This window comes from Hyaena hyaena, unplaced genomic scaffold, assembly GCF_003009895.1.
Source record: "Hyaena hyaena isolate Hyena2069 unplaced genomic scaffold, ASM300989v1 scaffold_449, whole genome shotgun sequence".
NCBI lineage: Eukaryota > Metazoa > Chordata > Mammalia > Carnivora > Hyaenidae > Hyaena > Hyaena hyaena.
The window spans coordinates 1,177,385-1,204,536 of record NW_024081076.1 but is presented as its reverse complement, the minus strand read 5'-3'; the positions used below and the strand labels follow the sequence as shown (position 1 = coordinate 1,204,536).

Genomic DNA, 27,152 nt, shown 5'->3' with positions numbered 1-27,152 from the left:
TCACAAACCGTGAGATCATGCCCTGAGCCGAAATCAGACTTTTAACCAATTGAGCACCCAGGCGCCCTTGCATGTATACATTTTAGTGGTGGTATGAGAAATGATGTTTGCTTGTGTTTGAAACAAAAAACAAGGTTTTTATGTTAATACTATATATTTATTTTCGTGTGTTGAATAATACAATAGGCACCTGGAATTTTTTACTTGATTTTATCGGTAATATTGCATAAGTCAAACTGAGTTAAGTAAGAATAATGAGTCAATATAATGCAATTTATATAGTTAATAATGGTATCAGTGGCAGAGAAGAAAGGGAAGTATCATCCAGATGGAGAAAGCAGCATGTACAATGGTCCAAGGCGGTAAAAGTACATGATACAGAGTACAATCAGCTCTCATTGATGGGAGACCGTAACCTAGTCTAGACTCCTTCTGCATAGTATCTTTAATCCCCTGGGTGATTAGGGAACTTCAGTCCCTTCCTGGTACCATCAGCAAGTGTTCTACACAGTAATCCCATAGCAGATATCTGTCGGCTGACAGAATTACCCATAAACTCTTTCAGAAAATTTATATAACATCTTAATCCAAAACCCTAGTCTCTCACAATCAAGTCTCTTTTTCAGTATTCTCACTTCTGGGAAGGAGGAATTTTACCTTTTTGAGGGCTGCCTCAATTTGCTTTTCTTGGTGATCTCTCTGATTTCCAAATGACTAACGTCGCCCAGGGCTATGAGAGTTGAGTGTACACAGACAAAACAAGCCCAGATTCACAGTCTGAGAGAAATATTTATAAACTAAGATACTGGGAACTATATTCAGAAAAATAAATGGAAGCCCTTCCTTTAAGCCTAAGCCTAAGGAACAGCTACCATCTGCCTCTCTTGGCCCAAGAGCCTGTGTTTGAATTATGCTACTGATTTCCCTCAGAAAAACCAGTCAAAACAAGGTTTCGAAGCAACTGCTCTTTTAAGTAGAGCTTTATTTAATGTGGCTCTGGTGTATACATATATGTTGTGTGCATTATATAGATTGATAGATAGATATAAGTATATTGTATGCATTAGAGTTCCAAAATTCTTCCCTCTCCAGCATTCACTATAGGAGTAAATAGTACCACCCATTATTTAATTGCTCAGAACAAAATCCTTGGACTTGACTATTCTTTATATCACACTCCACATTCAATCCATCAGGAAATACTATCATTCAATGTAAAATTATATCCCAAAATGTCCTTTTTCATCTTTACTATTGTACATTTTTTCCAAGCCACCATCATCGCCCACCCACAGTAGAGTAAGAGCTAGTCTACCACCTCCTTCCTTCATTACTTGCCACCCTATAATTTATTTTGGTCACTGCAGCCATGGGAGTCCTAAATGCAAACGGCATCATGTCTTTCTCCTTCTCAAAACTCTTCAATGGCTTCCAGTATGGGTAGTTTGCCTACCAAAGTCTCTCTATAGCTCAAGTAAACAAATGACGGGCTGTTTCAAAGGGACATGGGAATCCACTGAAAGAACTTCCAATGGCTACACCTAGAACAATGTGAGCAACTGATAAATAGTTTTGTAATGTTGGATTGTAACCTGAAGTATACAATCAGTATCCATGAATCCATACTGGTACAAATATATGAATGAATGAAGGAATGAATAATTGACTAATTAAAGTATGAAAGAACAGACAAATCTCCTGTGCAGAGGCTTTTCAAATAGGTTCTGTAGGTATTCTCCCCTGAAGGAGATGGAGCATAACCCCCACCACTGAAGTGTGGGATGCGGATATTGATGCCCTTCTGAAGAAGAGTACTGCATGAAAAAGGGAGAGAAGTAACAACGAAATTTGGCAAAACCACCTCTGTCAGGTGAAAGATTAGTGACATCAATGATAAGTCATGTTAGTAACATGTACCCCTGATATGATAGGATGATAGACCCCCTTTACTTCTGTGGCCTCCTATTCAAGAATCCATAGTCCCAGACAAAACAGAGCAAACCTAGATTGAGGGACATTATATAAAACATCTCACTGGTACTTCCCCAAATTCTTAAAATCCTCGAAAACAGAGAAAGTCTAAGAAATGGTCAGAATCCAAGAGGATCTCAAAGACACACAATGCCTAAATGTAATGCAGTGTATCTTGAATATGATTTTGAGACAAAAGAAATTATTGTTATGTAAAAATTAAGGAAATATGAATAAAGTATAGACTCTAGTTAGTAATAATATGTTCTGTGTCCTTTGTCTCAGAGGCTCCTCCCCTAGATATTCCCACAGCTCATTCTCTTGCATCGCTCAGGTTTTGGCTTAAATATCATCTTTGCAGAGTATTTACCTGGTCACCTTTCATAAAATTGTATCCTCTGTCATGTTCTATCCTCAACACTGAATTTGTCATGTTCATATATTACATGTTATTTGTTAATTCATTATTGTTCTCTCTCACTAAATACAAGTTCCATAAAGACAAAGGTGTGTGCGCTTTGCTCATGTAATGTTTATTTCCTGCTCCAAGAAAAGTACTCAGTACATAATAGATGCTCCACAAAACAGTTGTTAAACAAAGGAATGGGGGCACCCGAGTGGTTCATTTGGCTGAGCCTCCAAAACTGGGTTTCAGTTCAGGTCATGATCTTGCCATTTGTGAGCTCTGCACTGGGATTCTCTCTCTCTCTCTCTCTCTCTCTCTCGCTCTCTCTCCTCTCTCTCTCTCTGCCCTTCCCCTAAGTGCACTCTATCAAACTAAATAAATAACCTTTAAAAATAAATAAACAAGTGAATGAATGAATTCAAATGTTTCCTCTAAAGCTGTATTATGCATGATGCTTCCAAAGGCCAGATGCTTAAAACAGAAAGTTAGCTCTTAGAGTACTATTATTTTTGCCAGACACTTCACATCTATTGTTTCATTAGAGTCTGTTCATTATGGTTCTATTGGATAAATAAGATGTATAGGACCTATGGATGAACTGCTTTTTTTTCAGCTCACATGGTAAGTTGATTTTAGAGCATCCATATCAGTTCTCTAGGTTCCTAAACCCAAGGTCTTTCTACTGGACCACATAGAGTGGGGCTTTGTCCCACGCTCTCCCTTGATTACACACACACACACACACACACACACACACACACACACACTTTTTAATTTGGTGAGGTAATTTGGACACTGAGTTGTCCGAGCATTTCCCCTTTCCCCTTACGGTGTCATCCCAAGTGAGAAGATCATGCTGGTTCCTTTAAAAGAAAGAAATAAGTGTGAAATCAGCTATTGTTGGTGCGGCACACGGTTTCTCAAAGGGCAACAGCTCTGAAGAGGTCCAAGCTCCCTGCTATCTAGCTTCTGGGACTGAGCTGGGGACTTCAGAGGATGCAGACTTATGAATATAATCCATCATTATAATGAGTCTCTAAAACAGCAGGTCAGGATGTTCATAAATTTGTTCGCTCATCAGAAATTTCCAAATGGCCATTATGCACCAAGCACTGTGCAGGGTGTTGGGCAAGTTGCAGGGATGATCAGGCACAGCTGAGTCTTCCAGAAATGTACAACTGTGGAGATACAAAGTAACAGAAAACGGTATTGACAACAGCAGGAAATCAAATAAAAGGCACCCAAAAAAGGCTTTTGTGAACCAAGGAAGGAATGATCAGAGATCTGGGAGATAGAGTTGATTACAGAGAGGAGAAGTCAGAAGTGTGCTGGGAAGAAAAGAAAAAAAATACAGAATCATCAAAAATGAATATTTTTCAATGTCTGTACAAATACATGCAGCTACTCTAGTCCCTGATAGCTTTTTATTGAAAAATATTTTTTGCGGCACAAGGTTTTCTCAGTTGGTTTAAGGTCCAACTCTTGAATTTGGCTCAGGTCATGATCCCAGGGTCATAAGGTCAAGGCCCTGCATCTGGCTCCATGCTGAGTGTAGAGCCTACTTAAGACTCTCTCTCTCTCTCTCTCTCTCTCTCTCCCCCACTCCACCCCCTACCCTGTGCATCTGTGCATACTCTCTCTCTCTCTAGCTCTCTCTAAAATAAAATTTTAAAAAAATACAAAAAAAACACTTCTTACTCTACCTATGGGAAGATAACAATCAACTTCACTCTTGTTCAAAATAAAATGATCACAAAATATAGGACACCTTCAGCAACACACATTGTATTTCTATTTCAACTGAAGTATTTTATTATTAAAGCCATGTAGTTATTCTCTTCCAGATATTTTAGGGGTGGAGAAGAGCAAGGTTCATGTGCAAATTCTAGCTTTTACATGAAACACTACCTTGATCATGTTTTGAAGCCCACAACTGGTGGCACATTTTTTCAAAATAACAATCATGACTGCTAATCCTCATGCACCTCCAAGTCCACCAGCCTATCTCCTTCCACCACTAGAGTGCACCAGAATATTTACTACCGGCCTGGAGAGCTCAGTGACTATGGTTCAACTATAGATTCTCTTCCTTTCTCTCTATTTGACAATTCTATCACATCAACTTTTACATGTCTATGAGAAATTATACACAGACAAGGACTCCTAGCTTATAGAACAAAAAACCAATCCAGTCATTTGAATCAAACAAAGATTATGACTTCATTCAGTGGCCAAAATTGTAATGCATTACTCTTCTTGGTGTGTGTATTTTGAATTATAAGTTTGTACTGGAAGTGGAGAAGGGAGTCTGTTTGGCAAATGTAACAGAACAGCTTGAAATACATGCAATCCTGGTACGAAATTTGGCAAAAGATCCTTTTGACATGTCAGTAAGCCAGGAGTGTTCTGCAAATTCCTAGAACACTCTAGGGAATATACAGTTTTAAAAATCCAGACTATTATCAATACACTTCAATGTTACTCAGCCCACAAACACCCTCGTAGCACCTACTACGTGCTAGGCACTGGATAAAAGCACATTCTAGGGTGGATTTCATACAGAAAGTGGCATAGGTTATTTACCATTCGGATTGAAGGCTACAAAATATGTTGCTTCCAAGAGTATATCTTCTATAATAATTTTCCATCACATGTCTGGCTTCATCTTAAAATTTAATATTAAAGAGTCATTATCTTTGGAATAAAGTAGTATTTCCAGGATACATTAGTTAAAAGAAAAGGTTTACCCGAGAAAGATAACCCATAGAACTACTGATGGTGATGATGACGATGATGATAATAACGGTGAGTATAATGGTGGTAAGATGATGACAATGCTAGCAACTAACATTTATTTAGGCTTAATACAAGCAGAGATTTTTCTAGATTCTGTACATGTATTAATTTATTTACATAAGGTAGTTGCTGGCCTCACTGTCATAGTTTTATAGATGACAAATCTGAGATACAGTTAGGTTAAGCAACTTGCGCAAGGTTACACAGCTAGCAAGACCAGATCAACTCAGGCAGTCTAGACTCAAACTCATATTTTTGACCACTATCCTACATGATGGCAATTCCCAAATTTATATCTCTAGTTTATCCATCTTCCTCTAGTTGAAGATGTGTGTATATATAACTGTTAACTTGACATTTTCACTTGCATGTCTCAAAGGCACCTCAGTGATAATATGTCCAAAATTGATCTCTTTGTTTCCACAACCATTCCCCAGAGGTGACATAGATTTACCCCAAGACAAATATTCGGTTCTCTCCATAGTCCTGTCATCTCTCTCATTTCAATTAAAGTTACCATTCGGAGACGTGACCATGAGAAGCATGCTTGACTTTCTGGTTTCTCACCCCTTAGGGCCAAAATACCTACAAGACCTATTAGCTTTATATCCAAAATGCATTCCAAATGTGTCCAATGTCCCCAACTTAATCCAAGCCACTGGCGTCACTCACTGCAATAGTATCCTGCCTTGTGTCTGTGTTTTCTCTCCCTATCTCTCCATCCATTAGATCCAGTTTCTACGTAGGAAAGACTGTGAACTTTTACAAACATGAGTAAGAAACGTTGCACCCCTCTGTAAAGACTTGCTTTACCATTGTACTTAAATACAAATTCTTTATTGTAACAAATATTCTGTATCTTCTCTCCCTTTGCTCCCTTTTGAATATTCTCTTAGGACCCCCCAATCTCTTGCTCACACTGTTCAAGGTAGAGTGCTGTTCTACAGTGTACTAGAGAATGCTAAATTGATCCTGGCACGGGATGGATGCATTTCCCCCTCAGTTATGTTTGATTTCCTAGCTCTTCACCTGGTTGGCTTCTCCTCCTTCAGGTCTCAGTTTATGCATTGCCTTCTTTTAGCTATCTTCCTGCCCATACTACCTTAAATAGTCTGTACCCACTATTCCCTATGCTACCTTAACACTCGCTTCTGTGCCTTATAATACTGATCACAATTTACAACCATCTAGTTGTTTATTATTTGTGTACATTTTTATTTTACTTCTCCAGGTCGTGAATTTTCCATGAGGTCAGGGAACTTCTATCTCTTATCCTCCATTGTATCTCCAGTGCCTAACCATACTAGTGGCTTCCAGGGTACATTGAATAAATGACTGCTAAATATTCTATTTATAAGGAACACATCTAAAATTCAGGACACAAAAAGGCTACGTTTCCAAAGATAATAAAAGATATACTAAGCAGAAAAAAATCAAAAGAGTTGAAGTAACTGTTAACAGAAAAAACACATTCACAGACTTTATTACTAGAAAAAATATATCACCCACAACATTGACTGATTACAGGATAAACCATGTGATCATGCTCAACAGATGAAGAAAAAGCCTTTGATAAAATTGAGTGCCCATTTATGATAAAGAGTGTTAGCAGACAAGGAATAGAAAGTAATTTCCTTAGTCTGATAAAGGGCATGTTCAATAAATTTTCAGCCAACATCAAAGCTAATAATGAAAGGTTAGAAGCTTTATTTTTAAATTTACATATAAAACAAGTTTGTCCACTATCACTGTTTTAGACAGTGTGATAATGATGGAAAAAACAATAGAAGTTTTAAAAATGGAAAGAAAAATCTTGTCATTAGTCACAAATAATGAGTGTTTGCTTCATAAGTAAGTCAAAAGATCCCACATTTAACAGTTAGAATTCATAGGAGTCAAGGAAGTCATCCATTAGGTGAATATACCAAGATCAACTGCATTTCTATACAAAGAATGTGTATGGTTTCTTAGAGCTTCTTAATGTGATCTGACCTATTAAAATGCCATCTTTTTTTTTTCCCTTTCTACACAACTGACTAAAAGTCAGAAGGTTATTTGAGTCTTCGTGATGTTCTCATCTAAGCCAAAGGAAAAGGTTTTGGATTATAGGGTCATTAATTTTTGTTAAGGAAAGAACTAATATAAGGAGAATAATTATATTTCCTAAAGATGGATGTGCTCTGCAGAAGGAAAATGAAAGCCTAATGCCATTACATTTCATTTCCCTGATTCTCCTTACTACAAATAACCAAGATTTTAAATATTAACACTTTCTATGATTATAACATTTGCAGAAGAACTTATCAAGACAGGAAGACTGGGTAAAAGAAATGCACAGACTCAGTCATTGAAACTCACAGACAAAATTTTGTTTTGAAATTTCTTAGCACAAATCTTTTCCTCAACCTCTCAATTTGAAGTCATTTTTGGAATTGGTCAATTTTTGATTGACTTAAAAATATAATCATTCATGCCTTTTTAGATGCACCACCAACATAATTGATTGGAAGAAATGGAAGAAATAATTTGTAAGATGGACCTCATTAAAATTAAAAAGTTTTTCTCAACAAAAGAAGTTCAAGAGCATGAGAAGACAAGGTTTAAATTAGGAGAAAACATTTCCAAAGCCCACTTATAATAAAAAGCTGTTATCCAAAATGTACAATGAGAATAATAAGAATAAGAAATAAGAAACAATGAGAAATAATATAAGAACAATAAGAAAGCAAACAACCTGACTTTAAAATGAGCCAAAGAACTTAACAGACATTTCACCAAAGAAGATAAAAAATGGCCAACAAACGAATGAAAAGATGCCCCATATCTTATGTCATCAGACAAATACACATTAAAACAACAAATAACATACCAACACACACCTATTAAAATGGTCAAATCTGGAACAGTGGCAACATCAAATCTTGACAAGGATGTGAAGCAACAGGAATCTCTCATACATTGCCAGTGGGAATGCAAAATGGCACAGCCACTTTGGAAGACAGTTTATCTGTTTCTTACAAAACTTAACATACCATATGATCCAGCAATTACAGTTCTCGGTATTAACCCAGAAGAGCTGAACAATTACTTCCACAAAAAAATCTGTACACACAAAAATTTGTCTTTATTTGTAATTGCCAAAACTGGGGGGGGGGGGGAATCCTTCAGTAGGTTAATGGAAAAATAAACTGTCTATGGTACACATAGACAAAGAAATATTATTCCATGCTATTTAAAAAAATGAGCTACTAAGCCATGGAAAACCATGTAGGAAACTTAAGTGTATATTATTCAGTAAAAGAAGCCAATCTGAAAGGCTATATTACAGTACGATTCCAACTATATGACTTTCAGGAAAAGGCAGAGCTATGAAGACAATAAAAAGATCAGTAGTTGCATCAGGGCTACATGGAAGAGGAATGAATAGACAGAACACGGAGGATTTTTAGGGCGGTGAGAATACTCTTCTTTTTTAAAAAAAATTTTTTAATGTTTATTTATTTTTGAGAGAGAGAGACAGAGAGCACAAGCAGGGGAGAGGCAGAGAGAGAGAAGGAGACAGAATCTGAAGCAGGCTCCAGGCTCTGAGCTGTCAGCACAGAGCCCAATCCACAAGATCATGACCTGAGCCAAAGTCAGACACTCAACCGACTGAGGAGCCTGAGAATGCTGTTTATGATAATGAGGAGATGAATATATGTCATTAAATATTTGTCCAAGCCCAAGGAATATACCACATCAAGTGTTGAACCCTAAGGTAAACCACATACTTCAAGGGATTGTGTCACCGTAGGTTCATCATTGGGAAACTGTACCAGTAAGAAGGGGGTGAAGCTGAGCTGAGGAGACAGGTAAGAGTGTTCAGACATTTTTGTGAGTCGAAATGTGTCCCCCACAAAGATGTGTTGAAGTCTTAACCCCTGGTACTTGTTAATGTGAACTTCTCTGATAATAAAAAGGTCTTTGAGGGGCCCCTGGGTGGCTCAGTCAGGTAAGCATCTGACTCTTGATTTTGGATCAGGTCATGATCTCACAGTTCGTGGGTTCAAGCCCCACACTGGACTCTGAGCTGAAAGTGTGGAACCTGTTTGGGATTCTGTCTGTCTCCCTCTCTCCTCCCCTGCTTGCTTTCTATCTCTCTCTCAAAATAAATAGAAATAAATTTAAAATATTTTTTGAGATACGAGTACGTTAGAATGAGGTCATACTGGATTAATTTGGGCTCTAATCCCATGAGTAATGTCCTTATAATAGGAAAGAAATTTATACAAAGAAAGATGTCATGAAACTACATAGGCAGAGATTGCAGTGATGTGTTTACAAGCCAAGGAAGGCCAAAGATTGATTGCAACCACCAGAGGCTAGAAAAGGTAAGCAAGAATCATTCTTAGAGCCTTTAGAGAGCTCATGGCCCAGCCAGCACCTGGATTTCAGATTTCTGGCTTCCAGCACTGTGAGAAAATAAATTTCTGTTATTATGAGCCAGTTTATGGTAATTTTTTAATGGCAGCCATAGGAAACTAATGCAGAAACAATTATGGTGTTAAGCATTGTAAGCCCCCCTTAATTCATAGTTGAAGCCCGCAGTACCTCAGAATGTGACTGTGTTTGGAGAAAGGACCTGTAAAGAGGTTATTAAATTAAAATGAGGTCTAGAGTGCGCCTTGCTCCAATCTTCCTGGGGCCCTTATAAGGAGGAATGTGGGCAAGAAAAGAGACATGAGAGGCATGTGTGCACATGGAGGAAAGACCCTGTAAGGACACAGTGAAAGCCAGCCGTCTGCAAGCCAAGGAAAGAAGCCTCAAGAGAAATCAACCTTGCTGACACCTTGATCTTGAACTTCTAGCCTCCAGGACAGCAAATAAATGAGAGGTTATCTGTTCTATGGTATTTTTTTACAGCATCCCTAGCAGTCTGGTATACAAGCAATACAAATAAAAAGGCATGATAGTTTGAAACACAGTTGTGGCTTTGGGGTAGAAAGAGTGCACAGGGTTGAGATTTAGTTAACCAGACAGGGTTGACCCAAAATGGCGAGTCATTTAGTGTGCCGAGAAAGAGGGTGAGGGAAAGGAGTTATCGCTGGTGAACCTATAAATTCTGACTTGGACCACTGGATTGATGGTGGTGTTTTTCCCTAAGAGAAGGAGGAGGAAGAGCTATAAAGAGGCAAGAGGAATGTTCGGACTTCACGGTTAGGCGCACTGTGAGTGTGCATCATGGCTGGGTGAGGATGCAGGTCCAGAGGTGGGAAAAGAGATCAGGTCTAGAATTACAGAACTTCAAGTCATTATATAGGGAGAGGATAGATTTCTTGGAGAGAAGGGAAAGAAGGGGACGGAGGATCTGCAGCACACAGAGATGTGTAGAACAGGCTGAGGTCAAGGAGAGCGTGAAGGTGGGAGTAGAGAGATGGAGGAATAATGTGGGGGCCACAGAGGACAGAGAATCTGTCAGATTCACCAGTCAAGAAACCACTGGCGTTCTTGCTGAACATTTTTATTTGAGTGGTAGTGGCCAAAGAGAGACTCCAGGTAGGTAGGTTGTGGGGTACACGAGAGAAGAAGCAGTAAACGTAGCTGACTCAGGAAAGAGAGCAGCATGATGTTGTGGCACCTGAGGAATCTTTAGCATCAATGGATGGTAGTTTTTTTAAGGTTGGAGACCACTAAGTACCTAAGTATGTTCAAGTGCTGTTATAAAGGAGTCAGTGGAGAAGAGAAAGAGCAGGAAAATAAGTAGTAGAGGAACACCTGTGCAGTGGGCAAGTTCTGAAATCAAGAACACAGTTGAAGAAATTAGCTTTACATAGAAGGAGTGAATAGTTCATTGGGAGAGCAAAAATGGAAGTAAGAATGGTAGGGGTGAGGGGCCGGCAGAGAGGGCAGTGCTGTCAGGGGAATAGAAATAAGTTGGAAGATGAGTTTGCAGAAAACTGAGCTTTCATTTTCATTGTGATATGGGAGGGCATGCTATACATCATAGGTGATGGATGAAGGAAGGGAGAAGTTAGAGAAGCAGGAAGATTGAAAGAACTGAGAGGGTTTAATAGCTACTGTGATGAAAGTAGCTGCCTAGGGATGGATAGAAAGCCACAGGGCTGTGGCAAGGATGGATGTCCGCAGCTCCCAGACTCCTCCAGTGTGAAACTCTTTCTCCAGCAATGCTCAGTGGTTGAGGACTAGGTAGACTGTGTTGGGGAATTAATAGATCCAAATTAATACTTCAAGAATTTATTAAGCACCTAGTTAGTGCTGGGCAGAGATTTTGGGGCTGGGGATACAAAGAAAAATGAGGCACGATCCCAATTCTAGGTACTTTATGATTCCTAAAAAATTAGCTTTATAGCCAGAAGGAATAAATCAAGCACTCGTTAAACTTTAGAAAATACAAGCTACAGGGATGAAAGAAAGGAGCAGATACACAACCATGAGAGTTCAAAAGGGGAGACATTATAAAGAAATGTTACTCTAGTACAATTCTATGGGTTTGATGTTAATATTCCCATTTCTCTGATGAAGAAACATGCTCAGAGAAGAACATAATTTAGGAGGATAAAGAAATTCTTCATGGGATAGTTGGTGTTCAGAACAGGCTTTGGAAGGTGAGATTTTTTTTTGCCAAGTAACCATGAGGAACTGGTAGTATTAATTCCTGGGAATGGCAAATTATTTTGTTTAATTGGATTATAGGAATGAAAGATGAAACTATTTTGCACTTCAGCCTTGAATACTAACACCAAGAGTTAGGTCTTATTTTGCAGGCATGGAGATAGGATTGAAGGCTTTTAAACAAAGATTGACATCTTTGAAACTTCCATAGCCTTAGGTAACACACACTAAAAAAAGGAGATTGAAATGGTGAGACCTGATAAGAAAAACCAATATAGATGTTAGGGTGATGTGGGTGGCAAGGAATTGCACAAAGAACAGAGTAACAAGCAGGACAGAGACTATTCACTCTCCAAGAGAGGAGAGGGGCCAGACATCAAGAGAGATGTTGGCTGAGTTTCCATCAGGCTGCTCCTTTTAAGGGGTTTGGGATGTGAGAGGGTTGTAACTGTGCCCTTGGGGTTGGGGGGGGGAGTGAGGGAAGGGGCCCATTCTGGGCCAGGTAGAGCAGAAGTTTGCAGGTTTCTCGAGAGACTCTGTCTGGGACTTGTCTGGGACATAGATTGTGGTCAGGCTAGAGAAGAATATGTGTTATAGTTGGGGTCTACTTTCTGAAAATGGAGGGCACTGTGACCTAGAAAAACAAAGAGGTAGAGGGCCAAGTACAGACACCTGTGAGTTTTGTCTGTGTGGCTGAGCAGAGAGGGTGGGGTGGACTTGGAACAGATTCTTTTCAGTAGCTATCTAAGAAATGATGTCAAGAGGAAATAAGACCAGGGTGATGTTCCTGGCTCCCTATCTACCTACTTCTGTGCTTTGGACAAATCACTTAGCCTCTTTCAATTTCAATTTCTTGTCATAAAATCAAAGAGATTAGAAAGAATAGCCTCTGTGGCCCTTTTGAGGAATAAGGTTTTATAATTCTGAGGTCTTCAACAGGAGTCATGGCAGTGAGAAAAGAAAGTATGAGCAAAGAGGAAAGGATTTATTTAGGGGTTTTTGAAACTCTGAGTATAATATTAATACAAATAAGTTATTCTCCACTGTGAAGTGAATTGATTACTGGGTCACCTCTTGCATCGCAAACACACATCAACACCGTACATATGCAGCCTCTCCTCCTCAAAGGATGATACTTGATGTTCATTTCTCCTCTGGTCCAGTTTCTCCTAGTGTTTCCACATTCAGATTCATCCTCTTTTTAGAATATGGTCTCAAACTCAAGATATCCAAAGATGAACTCATGATTTCACCATCCTTTCCCCTCCCCAGTTAGTTTTCTCTTCTAGTATTTTACCTTTTTTAAAAAATTATTTTAAATTATTTATTCATTTTTTAGAAAGAGAGAGAAAGAGAGGGAGACACATAACCTGAAACAGGCTCCAGATTCTGAGCTCAGAGACTGATGCAGGGCTTGAACTCATCAGCTGTGAGATCATGACCTGAGCTGGAGTCGGATGCTTAACCGACTGAGCCACCCAGGCGCCCCTAATATTTCATCTCTTGACACGGTCTACTGTCCACCCTTCCACTCAAGTCATCATAACTGTCTTCCTTCCCCCTATCCTCTTATAGCCAATCACACTTTGCCACAGATTCAAGCTCCTTAAATATCTCTGGGTTCAATTTTTCCCTCTTACTCCCCCTAGCGGAAGTTCCCATCACCTTTCATTTGGATCATTCTGTCACCTAACTCTTTTCTGTTTTCCCATTACAGCCCATTTTCTACATTATTTTGCTGAAAAATTTATTTTTGATCATTTTACTTTCCTTATTAAAACAGTTTAGATGCTTGACTTAGAAGTATTTTCTACGTTCCACAATATGGTATGTATATTTGCATGTAAACCCCCTCTTTTCTTCCTTAGTTCCAAAAATTATCTTTAAAGGAGCCTGCATGGCTCAGTAGGTAATGCATTTGGCTCTTGATTTCGGCTCAGGTCATGATTCAAGCCTTGCACTGGGCCCTGTTCTGGCAGCTCAGAGCCTGCTTGAGATTCTGTCTCCTCTCTCTCTCTCTGCCCCTCCTTGACTTGTGCTATCTCTGTCTCTCTCAAAACAAATTAAAAAACAAACTAACAAAAACAAAAACAAAAATTCCCAAAATTATTTTTAAATAGCCAACATAATTTTGGCTTGGGATTCTTGGGATTCTCTCTCTCCCCTTCTCTCTATCTGCCCTTCCTGCACTCATGCTTTCTCTCTCTCTCTCTCTCTCTCACTCTCTCTTTCACTCTCTCTCAAAAATAAACAAACTTAAAAAAACAAAAAATATTTTTAAGCAGCCTTCATATGCTTTATACATATGAATATATATGTATATATATTGTGTATGCATATCTATATCTATATATATTTATATCTATATACTTTCAACAGAAAAACATGTAAGGATGTTATTAGAAGTATAATTTGAGGGGCATTTGGGTGGCTTAGTCAGTTGAGCATCTGACTCTTAATTTCAGCTCAGGTCATGATCCCAGGGTCATGGGCTTGAGCCGTGCTCAGCATGGAGCTCACTTGAGATTCCGTCTCCTCCTGCCCCTCTCCCCAGCTTGCATTCTCTCTTTCTAAAAAAAAAAAAAAGGAAAGAAAAGAAAAGAAAAAAGTGTAATTTGAATGCTCCAAAGTGAAAACACCCAAAATGTCAATCAACCATAGAATGGTTAACTAAATGGTGGTAGATTCATCCAGAGGAATATTTTAGATTCATGACAATACACACACTGCTGCTACAGGAAGAAACATGGACGAAGCTCACAAACATGTAATACTGGGGCGGGGGAAGCCAGACACAAAAGAATACATACTAGAGGATTCCATACGGGTACAATTTTAAACCTGAGAAAACTAATATGGAGATTAGTGCCTGAAAAGAAGCTTAACACATGGCTTCTGGGTGTGATAATGTATTTCTTTATTATTCATAGATTGTTGACAAATATGTGTGTTCCCTTAGTAAAAGTCACCGACCTGTACACTTTTTAGTGTGCATGGTTATTTATTAAATAATAAATGTCTATTTAAGCATGTATTTAAAACTTAATAAATAATAAATAACCTTATTAAATGAATATTTTTATTATTATATACAATATAGTAGGTCAAACATTAAATACCGAAAAAAAATCAGACCAAAAGTAGAATGAGAGCAGAAAAGTAGAGAAAACACCTGTGTACAATGTGTGAATTATGAGGGACACCTTATTGGTTATAGTTGGCTGGCAAGTCAACACTGGGTTTTCTAGCAAATCTTTTTCTAGTATTGCAAACCAGGTCATGAAGGACATGTTCAGCAATATCCCTTTGATAAAGGGCCCGTCTATTGTAATGTTCCACAATGAAGGCTGTTGTCATCATCACCAGCAACGATTTAGTGAGACCAACTCAATGAAGTGGAGAAACAATGAGCCCCTCACACTCTATCTTGATCCGATTTAGAATATTCAGAGATATTAGACAGAATATCTTCCAGATAATCTTCCACGAATGTTTATTCTTTTAACTGGGCTTTGAGTAGGAGATGGGCAGCAGTTAGTTTGAGGCGATACCCTCCAGCAAGAGCCTGGAGTACAGAAAATGCAGATTTCTGATTTAGAGCAATTCCCAATATTCCCATTCAGCTTACAATAAGGTAAAGTTTACATACAATAAGGAAAGTTGAGTTACCTGGCACACAGGTCTATTTGAATCTCTGTAGTTCTAAACAGAGATTCAAATGAATGCCTAAAAGTTAGGTCCACATTTTCCTTAGGAAACAGAACTGGCTTTTCTCTAACACAGAAATAAATCTGTAGCCAAGGCTCAATGTTCTACATTATTAATCATGACCGGAAATTTTTTGAAACAGGTGTCACTAATCACTCACCATTGCCATAAAGAAACTCACAATGGAGCAACTTCCTGGCAATCTCTTGGAGTTAAATTAATTGGTAGATGTATTTCCTTGGTAGCTGAGAGATTTGACCTGGTACATCAAATTGTGAAAGGTAAGCCAAATAAATATTGGGAGATCTCTACCATAAAAATGATTTTTAATTGTGAACTCTTAAAGCATTTTTCTGAAAATAATTAGGATGTGTGACCCATTCATTGCTTTCTTTAAAACTTTTTTAAAACATTTAAGGTTTATTTATTTTTGAGAGAGAGAGACAGAGTCAATGGGGGAGGGGCAGATAGAGAGAGAGACAGGATCCAAAGCTGGCTCCAGGCTTTGAGCTGTCAGCATAGAGCCTCAGGCAGGGCTTGAACCCATGAACCATGAGATCATGACCTGAGATGAAGTTTAATGCTTAACTGACTGAGCCACCCAGGAACTTCAAAAAATTTTTTTTAATGTTTATTTATTTTTGAAAAATAGAGATGGAGAGACAGACAGACAGAGCTTAAGTGGAGGGAAGGGCAGAGAGCAATGGAGACAGAATCTGAAGCAGGTGACCCATTGCTTTCTAAGGCAATCCTTAGTATGCAGCTTCATGTTATATTTTGTCATAGAGAAAATAGATATTATTCTTTTCTCAGTGAGATTATATTGACGGTATGCATCAATATAATCCAGAAATTTCAAGTCATGAATGTAAACGCTCAAATGAAGAATAATGAAGAAAACACATTTCTGGTTTTTGTCCTGCTTAAAATTGTCATCCAAGGACCTTGACTTAATGGTACTAAGGTGCACGTGTAAATTGGGTCAATAGTGAGTCTATACAATTAATTCCATGTATCCATATTAATATATTTCTTTGTTCAGGTATTTAGGGTAAAATATAGGTAGAACGTAACAATAATTGTTGCCTTGATAATATCTTGAGAAATGCACTAAAATAAAATATCTTGGGTGATAGGAATTCAGTTCAGCAACCCATATCTTCCAGGTTATCCAAGGTCAAAAATCTCTGAATAATATTTAACTCTTTTTCTTACCTCCTACCTGTAGCTTTTACAAATATTCTACTGATTCTTATTCCCAAAATGTCTTTGCCTTGAGCTAACCTAGAATAATGATTGAGTGTAAGCTTTCTAAAGCCATGTGATCTCAGTTGGCCAATTCCGTACTATGGTCTTTGACAGTAAATTTATCTCATACTTTGTAAATCATTAATATATTCATAATATCTATTATGTGCATTTATTTATGAGGATTCCATAAGATAAGGCATGTAGAAGGTTTAGAACAGAGCCTGGCAGAAATTAAGTGCTTGGTATAGATGATCTGAATGAATGAGTAAATTAATACATGATTTAAATAAGTCAACAGACTTCCTTTTTTTCCCTATACTTGACATCTGTGATTTGCACCAACACTTATTAAAATAGCAAAAGAAAGGAAAGATCAGAGAAGTTGTACACTAGTGTGGAAAGTTACATGGACAAATTGTACACAAAGAATAATTCTCTTTTCACTAGAAGACAGAGTTAAAAGACAAAAAGTCTCTAGTTAATATCATTTTTATGTTCTTCAAAGATATGTTGGCTACAAATCCAACTTTAAACAAAGCCATAGGGGTGCCTTAGTGGCTCAGTCAGTTAACCATCCCAATTCGGCTCAGGTCATGCTCTCACTGTTTGTGAGTTGGAGGCCTAAGTGGGCCTCTGTGCTGACAGCTCAGAGCCTGGAGTCTGCTTCAGATTCTGTGTCTCCCTCTCTCTCTGTAGCTCCCCAACTCATGCTGTCTCTCTGACTCTCAAAAATGAATAAAACTTTAAAAATTTTAAACAAAGCTATAAAAACATGCCTAACAGTCCCCAAGATGAAGAGAAGTCTGCAAAAGACAAAGGTAAATTTATTTTTTTATTTATTTTTATTTATTTCTTTTTTCTTTTATATTCAATTCTCAAGTTGGTTTCCATATAATATCCAGTGCTAATCCCAACAAACGCCCTCCTCCATGCCCATCACCCCCCCTTCTCCTCTCTCCCAACCCCATCAGCCCTCAGTTTGTTCCCGTATTCAAGAGTCTCTCATGGTTTGCCTCCCTCCCTCTCCCCAACTATTTTTTCCCTTTCTCCTCCCCCGTGGTTCTCTGTTAAGTTTTTCCTGTTCCACTTATAAGTGCAAACAAATGGTATCTGTCCTTCTCTGCCTGACTTATTTTGCTCAGCATAACACCCTCGAGTTCCATCCGTGTTGCTACACATGGCCAGATTTCATTCTTTCTCATTGCCATGTAGTATTCCATTGTATAGATTAACCACATCCTCTTGATCCATTCATCAGTTGATGGACATTTAGGCTCTTTCCACGATTTGGCTATTGTTGAAAGTGCTGCTATGAACATTGGCGTACATGTGCCCCTATGCATCAGCACTCCTGTATCCCTAAGACAAAGGTAAATTTAAAAACTTTAGAACTTGGAACATTGCTTTTATAGGTTTAATAATTGCTTTCAAATGGTAATGATGATATAATTTATTCATTAGATATTTATTTACTACTATATTTCCATTAATGACAAATATTTCCCAATACTTTAACACATCCTACATAATTTATTTCATTGAATCCTCATAATAGTAGTAGTTCTGCAGAAAATTATTATAATCCTTTAACAGTTGGATAAATTACGACTAGTGGACATAGGACCAGAATTTTCTTGAATGCAACACCCTGATCATTCTACACCTCAGTCTTCAGCACATACTGTTATTGTAGTTCCTATTATTATTTTTATTTTATATTGGATTGGGTATTCAATACTATATAGATGATTATGAAATGGATTCCTCCTTTGAAAAGTTTCACAGTTTACAAAATAGTCCCATATATTATCAAATTTAATCTTTACCATAGTTCAATGAGCTAGAAATTTTCCCTCTTCCCATTATACAGATAAGTAAACTGAGACTAGAGAGGCCAATTAACTTTCCTAAGGATTCACATCTGTTAAATGCAAAACTAAACCCAAACTGGTCTCTTCCTTATTAACAAAAAGCTAGATATATTTTATTAAAAAATTCTTAAATATGTTTTTTGAAAACAATGAAATATAATGTTCTTCTGTCAAATTGGCAAATATATGAACATGATAATATGTGGTATTCACAAAGCTTTATGGAAATGGCCACTTTCATATATTGTGGTGAAAATGTAAACTGATACAACTCTTCAGAAGGGTCATTTGGCAATGTATTTCTATCGGATTATTATATTTTCCTACTTCCTTGAAGTCACATTTAGTTATGTGACTTGATCAGGCTAATGAATTTTCATGAGCTAAAGAGAAACTTGGGAAGCCATCGAGTGTTTCAGTACTGTCTCCTCAGTGCCTCCATCATCAGCAGTGTCTAAGATAATGCCTGCTCTGATGGCCTGGTCCAGAATGAAGGTGACATGGACCAGAGCTCAAGTAGCTGCTGATGACCCATCATCAAGAACCACAGCCACAAGCCTCTGATACTGAGTTGCTGTTAACTCAATATAATGTAACATATCAGGAAATTTTTAATGTTTATTTATTTTCAAGAGAAAGAGTGTGCAACAGGGTGGGGACACAAAGAGGGAGAGAGAGGATCACAATCAGGCTCTGCGCTGATAGCAGTGAGCCCGATTTCGGGCTCGAACTCAAAAATCAGGAGATCATGACCTGAGCTGAAGTTGGACGCTAAACAGACTGAGCTACCCAGGAGCTCCAGAAAGTTTTCTATCGAGAATTTATCCTACACAATAGTTAAGTATGTTCACAAAATTTTAGCTAACTTTATCTTCAGGAGAGTGAACTTGGAGCTAAACTGAACTTTTAAATAAATTATAGTACATCTAGAAATTCAAGATGACAGTAAGTGATAAAGATCACACTTTAAGTATTATATAATCATAGTTTTCAAAGTATTTTCAGAAACAGTATACAGCAGGGCATTTACAAGGTTATTTCTACATGGTTTTCATTTTTTTAAATATTTTTTCTTACTTGCCTTTTCCCATTTTCTTTAATAAACTTTTAAAAAATTGCAATGAGACCAGCAGCAGCAATAACAAGAATAAAACATATTAAACATTCTGATCCCAATTCCTGTTCTCTTTGCATTATACCATGCTACATCATTAACGGTAAACCTATGTATTTTTATAATGAATGGAGAAAAATCTTTGAAGGCTTGGTTTTGGCCACTAAGCTCTGTTTCTCTTCCAAGAGCCAGCATTGAACGCTGCTTTGAAAGAGCCTATTCATAGGCGGTGCATTTTCTCTGGACTGCCTGCAGAGTTGCAATATGATGCTATTGCAAATTACGGAAAGATTTTGCTTCTCTGAGTTTGTTAATGGACTGTAATAATAAATGTGATGTATACAGAGTAGTGGCAAACAGTCAAAACACTGTCATTTGGCCTTTCTAAAGTGGTGGAAATCAAGAGAGACTGAGAAATTGTCACAGGACTAGAGGACATTGGAGACCAGACAACTAAATACAGTGTGGTATACTGGATCAGATCTTGGAATAGGAAAAGGACATTCATGGAAAAATGAGTGAAATCCAAATGAATTATAGGTTTAATCTTTAGTTATGAACCAATGCCAATTTCTCAGGTTTGAAAAATGTACCAGGGAAGGTAATGCAAGATGTTAACAATGAGGGGGAGCTGGATTAAAGGATGTGATGGGCAGAATAACGGGTTTCCAAAAATGCCCATGTCCAAAGCTCTGGAATTTGTGAATATGTTGAATTCTATGGCAAAAGGGAATTAAGGCAGCATATGGAATTAAGTTTGCTAATCAGTTGATTTTATAATAGGGAGATGATCCTTAAGTACCCAGGTGGACACAGTTTAATTGCAAGGGTCCTTAAATGAGGAAAATGGAGATAGAAAAATCAATGTCAGGATGATGTAGTAGGAGAAAGACTTATTGGCTATTACTGGCTTTGAAGATGGAAGGAGACCACACATCAAAGATACATGAGAAGCCTCTAAGAATTGGAAAAGGCAAGTCGATGGTTTCTTCTCCATAGCTCGCATAAGGAACATAGTCTTGTGAGCACCTTTATTTTACCCAGTGAACTCCATTTTGGACTTCTGACCTCCAGAATTGTAAATTGTGTTGTTTTAAGCCACCTAGTTTGTGGTATTTGTTATAATAGCTACAGAAAACTAATATGAAAGGTATACAAGAGCTCTTCAGACTATCTTTGCAAGTGTCTTATAATTCTTAAATCATTCCAAAGTAAAAATTTTATTTATTAATTTGTTTGTTTATTTTCTTTTATTTATTTCTTTAAATTTATTTTATTTTTACAGAGAGAGGGCAAGAACTCAAGTGGGGGAAAGGGGCAGAGGGAGAGAGAGAGAATCTTAAGCAGACTCCACACTGAGCATGCACTCAATCCCATGAACCTGTGATTATCACATGAACCAAAATCAAGAGTCTGATCCTTAACTGACTGAGCCACCCAGACACCTCCAAACTTTTATTTTTAAATAGAATTACTGTGCCTTTAAGAAGAGTCATGATGTATTTAGAAAGGTATAGTTACTCACAGTATTCCCCAACTTAACAGCATACTGAACTCTAGTATGTTTGGGCTTCCTGCTCGTGGACCCGACTTTTTGGTCCAGACCCCTGTTCAGTCTACCTCAGTTCTGACACCTCAGTCGGGTACGAAGACCAAGTAGCTAGGATTTGATATCCCTCCAACCTCTCAAGGATCTCTGACCTCCACCACTTCCCTAGTTCTCCCCCTTCAGTAGCTGACAGCTGCCACCTCCCACAAGATTGGGCAGAAACAACTCTTTTTTATGTAACACCTTTGCATAAGGGTAGAAATCTAGATAAGAGCTGAGCTGTATTACCATAGCAACCAGATAGAAGTGAAAACATGTAGTCAACTCATTTCTTGGGACTACAGAGTGTGAGAAAAGTGTGGGATCATCGAACCATTTGGAATGGTCCTCCTTCCCCACCAGACTCCAGCCAGTGCTCTGATTGTGTACCATGCTGTCAGTACGACATGTTTTCCAGGTGGGGAACAGTATTATCCTTAGAGATAGGCAGAGGAAGTATACTTCAGAGGTAGAAAGATCACTTTCCAGAAGGAGGTTTCCTCAACCAAAGGCATTCCTCAGTTTTGGTTGTTTGTTTTTCTATTTGTCCTTGTCTTCTCAAACATGTTTACTTCCTATGTAGAGTGTTAGCATTTAAAAAAATTGCTTGTTCACAGATCCCAGGAAGCCTTCTCTGTCTTCAGTTGCTGTTCCTAATTCTATGTGTAGGTACCTGGAGTGTCATCACTAATGTTTAAGCATTGTGTTTGTGTTTGAATCTCAGCTTACTGTGTGTGTGTGTGTGTGTGTGTGTGTGTGTGTGTACTGTGTGCAGGTTAGTAAATCTTGCAGAGTACTCCTGAGATTTAATCTCTACTTTTAGATTTTTTTTTAATGAAGTATCAATGCCACACCACATAACAGGTAATCAGTTATTATTAATTCTCCTCCTCCTCTCTTCTTTTCATGGATCGCGATGATCTTCAAATTTACCCTATAAAGATGCAGGGGAAATAATCTGGAAAGATGACTAATTGCATGAGCTTTCAGAACTCTAAACATTCTTAGGGATTCTTTACTTCAAATCTTCAGCATACAGGCATGGAAACTGAGGCCTAGATACACTGCAAGTTCTTACCCCCAAATGGACCATTGTTTACTGCCCTACTCAGGACCAAAAGCTGCATCTGTAAATGCTTTCTCTTTCCTTCTTTAGCGGGAAAGAGACTAGCTAACACTCTGAATATGGGGCACATGTGGAAATCAGTCAACAAATTCCTAAGGACATGGTCCAAATGACAAGGCTGGGTCGTTAAAAGGCGAATTAGGAAGATTTCAAGTACCCAGTCTACTCTTCCTCCGAGTCTTCCTCCTCCAACTTCAGTTCTGTTCATACAATAAAAGAGAATCTGTCCATTGCACCCTGCACTCCACTCATCGTGTTAAAGAATTACAGTGCATCCAATTACCTGGTTTCCCCATTAATTTATATGTGCCCTGGGAAGGGAAGGGAGGGATGGTGCAGAAAACATACTAATCTTGATTCTTTTCCTAATGCCAATGCCTAGTACGTCTGTCCCATATCAGTGGCAAACATTTTATTTGAGTTCTTGCTGATAATTTAAATGTTTCTGTGGTTAAAAAACTTCCTGGGAAGGGAATGCAACAAATCATTATAACTGTATATATTAGTATTCATTCATTCAGTTGATCATTAATCATTATTTTTGATTCCCTAATGTAGAAATTAGATGATATATGAAATTATATAAGGTATGTTTAAGTATGTGTATAATTAGGAAAATATCCTGAGGCCAATAACTAAAATAAATCTCAGAGCAGGATATTGGTTTTTGGTAATTTTTCAACATGACTTGTTTTCTGTAATATTTTGAAATATTTTTTGTCAATTAAAATAACCAGGCTATGTGGGATTAACCCTGTGAAAGAACAAAAGGATTCCTGTCCGGCGTGATCTAAGATTTGCAGCTCCTGACACACTACAGTATCTTGGAGGAAGAAATCATTCGCCTGAATCATCTTCTCAGGATTCACATGAATGGAAAAAAATTCCAAGGCCATTTATTTTATCCATTCATTAATGGAGAAAAAAATAAAACACATGTGACAGAATCTCCACAGAGAACATATGACCTTGTTTCCTAGGTGCATTTTTTACAAAGAAAGACTGTGTGCAATGATCAGTTGACCCTTATTCTTTTCTCTAGATAATCACCTGCATTCTTTAATATAGTTTTATTTGTATCAGTGTGAAAAGGAACATCAAGGCATGTAGCTATAATTTGTTTTTCAACCTAAAATCTGTCTTAGAGTGTGGGGGATGGAAGAGAAGGAGGAATGGATTTCCACAGCCCCACTCCCATCAGTCTAAATCTTAAAATAATATGTCCTCTGGCAATCGCTAAATCTCATTACTGGTTTAAAGCAATAAATCTTCCAAGGCATTGAAAAAAAAAAAAAAAGAAACACCAATGTAGTAATGAGATTATGCTGAAAATAAAGCGGTGGATTAGTAAAATCTAATTTGGAAGTGATGAAGTGCATGTGATGTCCAAGTAATTATTCCTGCAGAGTCCACACTGTGGGTAGCTCGGAGTTATTGGATACTGCACTATGTTAATGATGCGACTGCCTGACATTTGGGTGAATGTGCTGACCGTCTGCTGTGTCGCTGCTCCTATTGTCAATACTCATCTCTGGGTCCAGCAGCTGCATTGCATGATGCGGCCACAGACACAGCCAGAGCTGTGCGACCACAGATGCAGGCGTGCCTGTGTGTGTGTGTATGAGTGCATGCGCAGGTGCGTGTGCAGGAGACTTCCCTTTCTTGGGCCAACGTTGTGGGTTTTTTTTTTTTTTTTTTTTTTCCCATTTTAAAATCTAGGCTGAGACAAGAGGGCTATCCTGAACACCACTATATAGAGAAGTGAAAATCCAAATACATTTCTCTGAGCTTTATTTAAATACTCAGACCAAGATTATTCGCATTCTCTTTGTATACTCCTTATCTTTCAAAAGCACAAACCTAGACCTACACTTGGCCAAAAGCAGATTGTCATGTAATATTACTTCATGTGGCCAGTGGAGATTTTTCTAATAGAATGTTCTACTTCCTTACACTTCAGTAATGGACGTCTCTACTATACGACATTGAAAAGTGCTTTTTCTGATACAGAATTCTTCAGCTTTAATGCATAACTAATCTGTCTTCGAGTTAAAGGTGTAAAAATTACTTAGGGAAGATGATAGATTGACCAAACTCGAAGTAAAGAAAACATGGAATACTGAAGTGCCTGGCTCAGTCGGTTAGGCATCTGACTTCAGCTCAGGGCATGATCTCACGGTTTGTGGGTTCGAGCCCCGCGTTGGGCTCTGTGCTGACAGCTCAGAGCCTGGAGCCTGTTTCAGATTCTGTCTCCCTCTCTCTCTGACCCTGACCCTCCCTTGCTCTCTCTCTCTCTCTCTCTCTCTCTCTCTCAGAAATAAATAAAAAAAATTTTTTTAAAAAAAAGAAAACATGCAATACCAAAAGCCCTTTTATTTACAATCCATGAGTAGTTTCATCAAGCTACCCATGAAATATCCCAGACATCCCAGGAAACTTGCACTAGAGCTGGTCAGGGAGGGCTCCTCAGAGGAGGAGACTTAATGAGAAGATTACAATAGATATAGACAAAATCAAAAAGGAAAGGAAGCATTCCCAGATGGGAGAATGGCTTCAGCAAAAGCTTAATGATGACACTTTTCTTGGCATGTTTAGTTGGACAATTTTATATTTTAGTGAACCAAGTGAATCATATCACTACCTTAAATGAAAAGAATGTATTATAAATACATGGGATGTCTCAAGATTCCAATTTTGTCGATCTTTCTCTTTCTCAATTTCACCATTTTGTACATCCATTCTTCTCTTCCTCAAAAGTCTGGCTTCTTTCTTCTTGTACGTGTCCCAGATAGACTCTGAGAATTTTTTTTTTTTTTTGAATACTTAGACTCCAAGTCTAAGAGTCCTGGAGAAGAAGTTCTTTGGCACTGTTTGGCCCAGTTTGGGTCAGATTCTCTCCCATGGGTTGAATAATAGTGGCCAATGGACAGGAAAAAATAAAAACCAAACTGCAAATACACGTTTGGGTGGAGAAGTGATTCCTAGAAATGTAGTACTGATCGGAAAACCCATGGATGTGTACTACACACTAATTTCTTTAATTGCTTCATTCCTAACCATTTGAAGGACACAGGAACCCAAGAAAAAACACTGCTCCCTTTAGGAAGGAAGTGCTCTGGTTTGTACTTCTCACTCTGCAACAAATCTTCAGTTTCCATTCTTGATAGGCCTGCAGAGACCCTACAATGCTTAGATGCATGCCCTGATTTTCTCTGTGCCCATCCTCCTGGAGATGCTGACTCATATGGAATGTCCCACTTGCTATGTCATTTGACTGAAAAGCAGCCTCTCAGACTCCTTCAACTTCAGAGCTTGACCCCAGGTCCTATACGTGGCACCTTGCTTCCCTTCATCTTGAGTGATAATCTATTGATCCATGGGCACATCAAATCCAAACTAAAAGTTGCTATTTAATCAGAAGGATATTCAAAATTGACAGCTCAGAGAGATGGCAACATATTTGAGGCCAAAGGACAAAACAAGAACAAAATGATAGAAAAATGAAAGATTGGTAACCAGAGAAGTTAAGTAAATGGGAGTGAGCAATACAGCACAGAATAGTCAAGTTAGGGATTCAGGGAATTGAATATCCAAATACTGCACATGCAGCAAGTAATCTCTTTCATACTGAGCAGGATTTCTGCTGCAGGCAGAAGGGTTTTCAAAAGGCACCAATTCTCTGTCATGCACACAGCCCATTTTCTTTGTTCATCAGTCAAAAGTGAGATCATCAAATGGATATTACAGGTGGGGGTAAAGTAAAAAGGCAGAAAAAGAATTTCCCTCCTCTAGGGGCAGAGGACAAATGCTACATTCTGAAAAGAAAATTGCAGAATGGTTGGTGATGGGGTGAGGGAGTAGTAGTGAAGGTCAATATGGTCAAAACTGTCAAGGAATCTATTGGAAATCCCTGTTGCAGGGAAAACAACTAATATTTGCTGATCCAGGCACTGTTCTGGTTGCATTATATTTTCCAAGTCACTTATTCATGAACGATCTCTGCAAGGCAGATATCATTAGTCTTATTTCATAGATGTGCAAAATCAAGGTTAAATGAGATTAGGAAATGGACCAAATGTCACTTGTGGTAGAAGTGGGATTTTACATTAGGTCTGTCTGATCACTAATCTATAAGTTTCCAACTATGTAATGCTGAAAGCTAATTAAATTCTTATTATGTCTGAGACAGTGTGGAATTTGTTTCCTAATTATTCTGTAGCAATCCGTGTGGGTGTATAACCCACTAATCCACTATTTAGAAAGAATCCTTGAAGTACTTATGCCTAGATAATAGAATTACAGTTGCTTTACTACCTTTGTTGTCTTTCCAAACAAGTGTTTTTGGTGGGGAGAGGGAGAAGCTGGAAAAACACCTTGGCCTTGGCTGCTGATGAAGAAGGAAAAAAATAAATCCTTTATTCTAGCCCAACTCCTTTATCCTACCTCTCAGTCCCCACTGTGTAAACTCAGGCAATGGGTATGAGGTTGTTTCTTTCGTTATAAGTTTCTTAAATGGTACATACACTGGGTGCAAACTATCTTGTCACATTGTCATCCTGACCTTGAATCCCTCCTACCTACCTCAGAGTCTGACTGCTTTGCACACTGGCCAGCTCTGGAGCCCTGAGCCAGGGTCATGAACCACAGGCTGCATGCTGACTTCCAGCCAGTTTCCCATGGCACCTCCATGTGAGCAGGTAAAATACATC

At 38.3% G+C, this 27,152-nt stretch overlaps 1 long non-coding RNA gene across 1 annotated transcript in view; it reads left to right on the top strand.

The window, feature by feature from the left end:
* The window catches only part of LOC120246001, a 33,398-nt gene extending 10,069 nt beyond the window's left edge, over nucleotides 1–23,329 (top strand). Inside the window, exons 4-6 of the long non-coding RNA XR_005531947.1 lie at nucleotides 8,967–9,024; nucleotides 15,636–15,774; nucleotides 23,181–23,329. This is a non-coding gene — a long non-coding RNA (uncharacterized LOC120246001). The remainder of the gene's footprint in view (nucleotides 1–8,966; nucleotides 9,025–15,635; nucleotides 15,775–23,180) is intronic.
* Nucleotides 23,330–27,152: the final 3,823 nt, after the last annotated feature.